Source organism: Beta vulgaris, chromosome 3 (assembly GCF_026745355.1).
Source record: "Beta vulgaris subsp. vulgaris cultivar EL10 chromosome 3, EL10.2, whole genome shotgun sequence".
In the NCBI taxonomy this organism is placed as follows: Eukaryota; Viridiplantae; Streptophyta; class Magnoliopsida; order Caryophyllales; family Amaranthaceae; genus Beta; species Beta vulgaris.
In genome coordinates this window covers 29,763,568-29,772,376 of record NC_079204.1, presented here as the reverse complement: position 1 = coordinate 29,772,376, position 8,809 = coordinate 29,763,568, and the positions used below count along the sequence as shown (strand labels likewise).

General features: G+C 34.9%; 1 long non-coding RNA gene across 2 annotated transcripts; it reads left to right on the top strand.

Moving 5' to 3' along the window:
* The first annotated feature begins 237 nt into the window (after window positions 1-237).
* On the top strand, window positions 238-3,760 carry LOC104883892 (uncharacterized). 2 transcript variants are annotated; one of them, XR_007270436.2, is made up of 4 exons: window positions 238-664; window positions 1,258-1,366; window positions 1,762-2,155; window positions 3,395-3,760. It is a non-coding gene; the product is annotated as an uncharacterized LOC104883892 (long non-coding RNA). The 2 variants fall into 2 exon arrangements; XR_007270434.2 differs by lacking the exon at window positions 3,395-3,760 and having other exon boundaries at window positions 1,762-3,366.
* The last annotated feature ends 5,049 nt before the right edge of the window (window positions 3,761-8,809 follow it).

The following is an 8,809-nucleotide window of genomic DNA, read 5'->3' as shown; positions in this document are numbered from 1 at the left end:
ATATACATATACATATACATATACATATACATATACATATACATATACATATACATATACATATACATATACACACTACTACAGAAAAGGGCAAACATAACACCCCTAAATTAACTCTTATTTAAGTAAACGTTATGTAAAGTCTAAATTTAACATTTTACTGGTGTAACTGTTATCTTAAGTTGTATTGAGAATATATCACTTAACACTTTGATGTATGTTATCTTTGCTTGTGATGTTTTAATTTTTTTATGAGAATAATAAAAAATGTTATATCTGTTTTATTAATAATAATAATAAATTTATCAAGATAATTAAATTGAGAAAAAAAAAAAGAAACTGCCCCAACTAAAAATTAGGAGCACTTATATAGTTATACGTATCTTTTTCAAGTTCAGTTGTTGTGTTCCCTCACCATTGCTACCTCCCGTTCCCCTCACCATTGCTACCTCCGGATCCCCTTTCTACCTTCAGCTCTCATCTCCGACGACAATTCCCGTGTCAAATTCCATTGCAGCAGAAAAATTCATTCGGCCCGTGACAAATTCATTCGGCCCACGACAAATTCCATTTCAGCAGACTTCGCAATTTGCAATTTCTACCTAGCAAACCGTTTTGGGAGAAATCAACTACTACAATCGCCTTTGTTGCCAGCAATTTACAGGTAATTCTTAATATTCAAGTCCTTGTTTATTCCTAATACATAGAGAAATTGATTTTGGTGCTTTATTGTTCAAATTTTGTTAATTGAATCAATTTTCTTGTTTCTTGGATTGTAATTTAAAATTAAATTATTTAATTACTATATTGATTTTATGAACTTGCGAAATCTGTATATAGAATGTCGTATACAGATTTCTGGACTTCTGAAAGAGCAGAGTTGGGAGCAAATTCAACTTTAGGTGCTAGTGATGTTCTACTGTATAATTGATTTTTTATATGACGCTATGTTTATTTGGTACTGGAGAAATCACCAGTGTAAACTTGTTTTTTATTTTTGGGAGAGATTTGGGATGGATTTTACCATCTCTGTTATACAATTAAAGGAATTAGATGGCAGAAAGTTGTAGAAGGAGGAGAAAGGAGAAAGAAATTAGAAATCTTTAAATTACAAATTGGTTTTGTGTGCTGTTATATCACTTGTATTGATGTTCTCTAAAACAATTGGATTAGAACAGAAATATATTTTTTGACATCTGCGGAAGCTCCATGGTCCAATGTATGTCTGTAACAAACTACCTCTTGTCTCTTTTGTAGTTATTTTCAAGGTTTATGACTCAGATGGTAATGGAAAGGTGACTTTCAATGACATCTTAGAAGTGCTGAGGACATGACTGGTTCATTTATGTCTAAGGAGCAAAGAGAGGTATTTACAGCTTTACCAAATACCACTTGATTCGATGTTTACATTTATATAGTGAGATCATTTGGCAACTAATTCAAAGACTCTTGTTTTAATTTTTCCATTATGGTTAAAATATGTCGATAATTGAAGGAACTCCTTTCTGCTTTATTCTGTATTAGTTGATTCTTTCATCTCACAATGACCATTGTAGTCAAAAGACGCATCCTAAGAATAGTTAAATTAACAAAAGTCATTGATGATTGCCATCAGTAGAGCTGAATAATAAATGCACCTACGGTATTAGGTATTAAGGGAATTAAATCAGTACAACCCAGGACATATAGTGTTTGTGGAACAGGGGGCATAGTTTGTAGTGAAATCTTTACAGTATGGTGAAATGATCTGTTTGATGGCAGGTGGGAGAGCAAGAGATTTAGAAGCAAAGCCACCCTCACCCAGGTGAAAAACTGGGGAAAAGATTGCTTTACCCCTACCAAGCCTTTTTCTCTTCGACTGTTTGACTGTATATGATTGCCATACTGGCTTGGGGCTCGTCGTACACTCCAAGTCCTCCAGGGCAATTAAATAACGTGTAAATACAGTTAACTTATAATACTACCTTCATTTCTATTACAGTAGAAGGGATTTACTAAGGCCTTTTGTAGGAAACAGAAAGGCATGGTCTTTTTGCTGCTTTACAACTAATATAGTGGCACATACTTTATTGTGGCATTTGATTTTCTTGAAGACAGACAAGAGAGATGTCATTTATGGGTTCTCTTATAAGAACAAGTTTTGTTGACATCACTGGTGGGTTCTCTTATACTGTGGTCATTGTTTTCTGAAACTCATAATGCTTATTAATTTTTTGGATCATCCATGAGATTTTATGAATTATGAAGTTGTTCTCTTTGAAACTTTCTTTGGAATTGTTTTCTTTTGCGTGGCTTTGTTGAGTTTAGTGCGCAACTGGCCACATAATATATACACTCTTTCTGCACTGGCCTTTTCCTTTTCCTTGTACCCTAATGTCTTCCCTTACAACTCTCTATTATCAAGGTACTGAAATACCATCCTTTAGCTCTTCTCCTCCATGATCTATAACACAGCAAAAAGAAAAACAAAAAAAAAAGCTGCTTCCTTGGACATAGGCTTTAGTCCTGCCTGTGATGTCCCTATTGTTTATCTCATTTTGTAGAATCGTACTTCCAATTGAGCCATCCTTGATATAGTCAATTTGAAATGAGCTATATGGCTTTTAGTGCCACTATTAGGTCCATCTGGTACGTGTTAAGGCAGCTGTCATTTTTCAGTAGTCATAAATATTTTTAACTCCTCTACATGCTGTTCACTCTTTAATAAAGTATTGTATCTATATGGAATCACTAATGCAATTGAAAAGTTGGCTATTCTTTCAAAAATGTAAAGCCTTAAGTTCCCCAAATTACGATGATCTTTTGGAAGGAGCATCAACTCTACTATTTGCTGCATCGATAAAAATGTGCAAAAAATAATATATGTGCAAAAATCAAAGTGTTTTATTTATTCAGATGCAGCACGTACCATCGAATAGGCCTCGTGTTATATGGAATCAAATAGACGTATCTGACTTTCATTTCATTATTTTGATAACGAAAAATATTTTTCATTGTCTATATTAAAGTATTTGTGATTTCTTGTGTATAGTGCCCTTGTCAACCGCTGGGTACCCTAGACTGTGGATATTATGTGTGTCGCTACATGCTTGAGACGGTACAGTTGAGACGACTACTTATTCCTGATAAGGAACTTGAACATTAGTTATAATTTGGCTTTTTTTAATTTCTATATGATTACGAATCTTTTAGACTGTAGATTTGTATTTATATTATATTAGAGATATGAAGAGCAGTTTGGATAAATTGGTTGAAAATACTTGATTATTATTTTATATCTGAATGATCTTGTCACAACTATGATAAATTAATTTGTGCATGATTAATTAAAAATTTTAATTACTTTTCAAGTTTTTGTATATGAGTACTTATTTTGTAATTACCTTTATTGTAGTACTATCAAGACATTGGTCCAAACTATTATCAAGAGAAAATTGATGAACTCAAGGAGTTGTGGATTACATATGTCGGAGATCAACACGAAGGACAAATGATGAATGAGTTATATAACTTTCCGCCTAATTTTTTTAACCATAATCCACTTTTGGACATACATTATATTTTTTGGATTTGGATATTGATATCATGTGGATGTGGCTATAGGATATATTTGATCTTGTTTATGATTTATATTAATATTGATATGTATATATAGTATTTTTTTTTAGAAGTTTAGATTTATGAATATTAGTTGAATTATTTTGTAATATAAAGAATTTTGGAAGTTTGGAATATCAATTCAATTTATTGGTTAAGATCTTATGGGTTGAGTATTAATTATACAACAGATGCATGTATTGTACTGTCAATGTCTGCATGCTGCCTACGGCCAAAAATATATGCTTGGAATGATAATTTCATTATTTTAAAAAAAAAATATCATAGATAACAGTTATGGGTAATATATGTTATATATATTATAGGAAAACATAACAGTTATTCAAGATAAGTGTTACATATAAATAGCAAACATAACACTTATTTATAAAATGTGTTATCTAATGGCATAACATGTATTATAAATAATTGTTATGTTTTCTCTGGCAAACATAACACTTCGTCATGTTATGTTTACTTTACATTACATTGACTTGGATAACACCTCAAAACTGTTATGTAAAGCCTTATTTAACAGTTATCTTTGCCCTTTTTTGTAGTAGTGACATATACATATACATATACATATACATATACATATACATATACATATACATATACATATACATATACATATACATATACATATACATATACATATACATATACATATACATATACATATACATATACATATACATATACATATACATATACATATACATATACATATATATACATACATACATATATATACCGGTTTTTTCACCATATACCCCTGACAAATTTTTTTTTGCACCATATACCCTTTCGACTTTTGAAATTCACCATATACCCTTCACTTTTCAAAAAATACATCAAACTACCCTTAATGACTAACAGCGTTAAACTCCGTTAGTCATTAACCCCTAAACCCTCATTTAATCCTAGTTAACTACCCTAAACCTAACCCTAACACTAACCCTAACCCTAAACTTAATTAACCCAAAAACCTAACCCTAAAAGCCCACCAGCCCAACCCACCCACTACCCATGCCCATGCCCATGCCCAACACCACTACCCATGCCCAGACCCACCACCCTTGACCACCACCTGACCCACCACCCCCACCCTGACCGGAATTTTGCACTCCACCCACCCCATCGGATTTTCGCACATATGACCCCCACCCATGACCGGAATCGCACCCCACCCACCCCGCCGGATTTTCGCACATGTGACCCCCACCCCTGACCGGAATTTCGCACCCACCCCACCTACCGGATTTTCGCACCCCCCCTTCTGCTATCCCCAACCACGCAAACCCTCTCCCCCCTTTCCGCCATCCCCGATCATGCAGCATCCCCCCTCCCCTTTTCTCGCAGCTCCCCCTCCCCTTCACCCCTATTTCAGCGAGTTTATATTGCGGCTGCCGGATTTCAGCGAGACTAACGCGATTTGCGCGATTTTGTGCTGCGGGTTGCGCGATTTGTGTTGCGGGTGCAGTGTGCGGCTGGCGAAGAGGAGGGGGTGCGATGAGAAGGTGGCGGAAGGTGGAGGGGGTTTAGGGGGTTGGTGGTGGGGAAGGGACTGCAGGGTGGGGTAGGGTGGGGGTGGAGTTAGGTTAGGTTATGGTTAGATATTAGGGTTAGATTTAGTTAATTAATTAGGGTTAGAGGGTGATTAAGGTTAATGACTAACGGAGTTTAACACCGTTAGTCATTAAGGGAATTATGTTATTTTCGAAAAGTGAGGGTATATGATGATTTGGAAAGTTGAAAGGGTATATGGTGCAAAAAAAAATTTGTCAGGGGTATATGGTGAAAAAACCTATATACATACGTATATCATACATACATATATAACATACATATACATACATACATACATACATACATACATACATACATACATACATACATACATATATACATATATATATAATATATATATATATTATATATATATAATATATATATATATAATATAATATATATATATACATAAATATGAAGAATTTTATCCTTGATCAAGTGTAATAAACTAAATAATATTAGGATAAATTATGGAGATAAGATATTTATTTGGTAGAAAATAAACTATATATAAATTGCATGAAGTGCGAAAATGCTTCTGATTTTTGCTCCAAGAAATAAACCCACATCATGCTAGTGAAATCATCGATAAATAATAGAAAATATCTTTTTCCACCAAGAGACAGATTTTTGGTAGAGGTCCCATATATCGTGAACGAGCTCTAATGGAGCTCTGACTCTCCTAGAAGAAGTAGGAAATGACAATCTATGTATTTTGCCATATATACAACCCTCACTTATTTTTCTTTCATTTGTTACAGGGGAGACTCCTTAATATTTTTCGAACAACTTGAGCATCTTTTATTTTATCACCATTAGTTCAGATTTGATTTATAATATATGCTAATCGACTAAAAAACTTTTGAATTGTTTCATTTTCCGCCATTAATAAATTATGAACGTCTCTCCACAAAGATTGGAGTTTGAAGAGTATTACCTTTTCGGAGCCCCTATATTTTGTCTCCTGGATACTCCAAGCCTCCTTGGCTGTTGTAGCAACCATTATAGTAGGGAGGATTTTTTTCATCTACTCCTTGATATATTAAGGATAGGGCATAATTATCTCTTATCCAAATTTTTTATATTGCTTTCGTCGTGTTTCATCCCAAGTACACACTGTCCAACTAGAAATCATATTGGTGGCTTAAAACGTATTTACATAATTAAATTTACCGTACAAGATGCTTGGTTTCAAGATATAGATAAATCATAATGAGAAAATAATATAACTTATAACTTATACTTGTCCGCAATTTACTATGTTACTTGTTAAAAATAATAATATGAGTATCTCACAACATAGACAATATATACTTTTAATTCAAGGAACCATGAAAATTCCAAAATCAATTCTAACTCTAACATACTCCAAGACATAAAAATACCTCCCACTTATGTATTTCAAATGTAATCACATATAATTCAAGTTTGTATCTCCCACGTAGCTAACTCCTTTTTAATAAATTCGTAACGTATTTCTTAGGAAACCATTCCCATCTTCAATACATCATATGTCTCAACTTGGGCGATTATCACATTACTTCAGGAATAAAGTTTAAAAAGAACTTTCCACAAAATCGCCTGCATATTCAAATACATTTTGTATTTTATTTCAAAAATCACATTATACCGGCAAAGAGAACACGAATAGAGTTGCATCTAGGTGAATTCTCTAAGTTTTTACAACGGACGTCTCCCTCTGCTGTTATATACTGCTTGCAAGACTTTTAAGGACATGTTCCCAGAATATACAAAATACAGATTTAGAACGTTGTTCATCACCGCTATACCAAAATCTCATACGACAATCAAAATAAATAATATATAATTTATAATTCATATTTATAAATAAAATCTCATAATACCTAAATCTCCAGCGGCTTCTTCCCCTTATAGAAACATAACCAATATACATAATTTATAATTTCATATTTTCTGAAATTCTGATTCATAATTCTTAAATTCGCTATTACACCCAAATCTCATAATAAAAATTTAATTCTAGTGCTCCATAAAAAAACTTGATAAACATAGTGTATTAGAGTTTCCAAGAACTCAACGTAAATCACCTTTGACAAAATCTATTTGACAAAAATTAATTCATACTTTAAAAGAAATATAGTCCAATTCCATAAGTTTATTACTCCCTCCGTCCCAAAATATTCTTGACACTTATCAAGGCACGTAGTTTTAGATGATAAGTTGTTGTTTGGTTATCAATTGTTATTCTATTGAAAAGTAGATATGACAGGAGTTAGTAGTTAATTAAAGTAGTACTATTTTATTTTTAAGAGAGAGTATGTGGGCCATGGTTAGAGTTGGTAGGTAATAAGAGTGGTATTATTTTAATTGGAGGAGAGAGAGAGGGTGTGTGCGAATAGTTAAAAAGTGGAATGATTAAAATAATAGTGGGTCAAATTCCAAAATAGAAGTGTAAAGAATATTACGGGATGGATAAAAAAGAAAAGTGTAAAAGAGTATTCTGGGACGGAGGGAAATACGGTGGATTCGCGTCGGATACAAGTAGTTAACCCTCCTCCCATAATTGCAACAACCATCATCTTGATTGCAACTCAGATTCAATAAACTCTCAAGCAAAGTCGGGTGGATATGGTTGCCACTCTCGTCACGAAGAGATCATTCTTCCCTCCCGAGATGCTCAGCCTAACCGGTTGGGACCTAAACAGTGGGAAAGACAGTTTCCAGCTTCAAAGGCCACCTTTGCCAAGGAGAAGCAAGCTACTCATGCCTCTTAAGGTTCTCCAGAGGTAACCCCAAGATGCCTGTCAAATAATAAATCAAAGCATCACTTGAAGAAGGCTGTGATGCCAGACGTGTTATCAAGTTACACACTCATCCTTAGGTGCCCACTTGATCAAAGCTAACGGCATGTAGTAGGTCATAGATGCTTACTCATCAAAGGCACCTACTCATCAGTGGTACCTGCTCAATCAAGGTCCCACTCATCCTTGGGTGCTCACTCAGCTAAGGGCATGTAATCAGCCTTAGGTGCCACTCATTGGGAAGCATCAGGTTGGGAAGCATCAGGATGATTAGTCCCCCGAGTGGAGAATCTCTCCACAAACAGCTCCTCGGTCATGAAAGGGGGTGTCTCACTAACATAGTCGAAAATGGCTAAGTACATTTTATTGACACATTCATGACGTCCAAGTGGTGACGCTCAAAGACCCATCTCCTTCATATCCGAACCCCCTCGGCTCGGGCGTACCCCTCTCGACCAAATTAGCGTGCGCGAGTTACCTCCATCCAAGGACGACCCCCCTTAGTTTAAAGAACCAACTCGGATAAAGAAAATGAGTCGCACATCAAAGCACCTAACTTGAAGCGAGACATAATCCCGAGCCCCACTCCCCTCTCACGATTGGTAGGGTACCTTTGAACATGGATCTTTCTCGATTTACGCTGGACCACAGTCGTGGGAAAGAATGATGCTATCTTATCCATTCATCTAACATGGGGCTAATCACTTGAACCCTCGTTGCGTGCTGGACAAATAAATATGCTAAAAGGAGGAAAGATGGGGCTAATAAGCCTTAAGAGTTGAGAATTTCTCCATCAGCACCTCCTGAGTCATAAGAGGAGCGTCCTACTAATTTAGCCCATAAATGGATAAGTA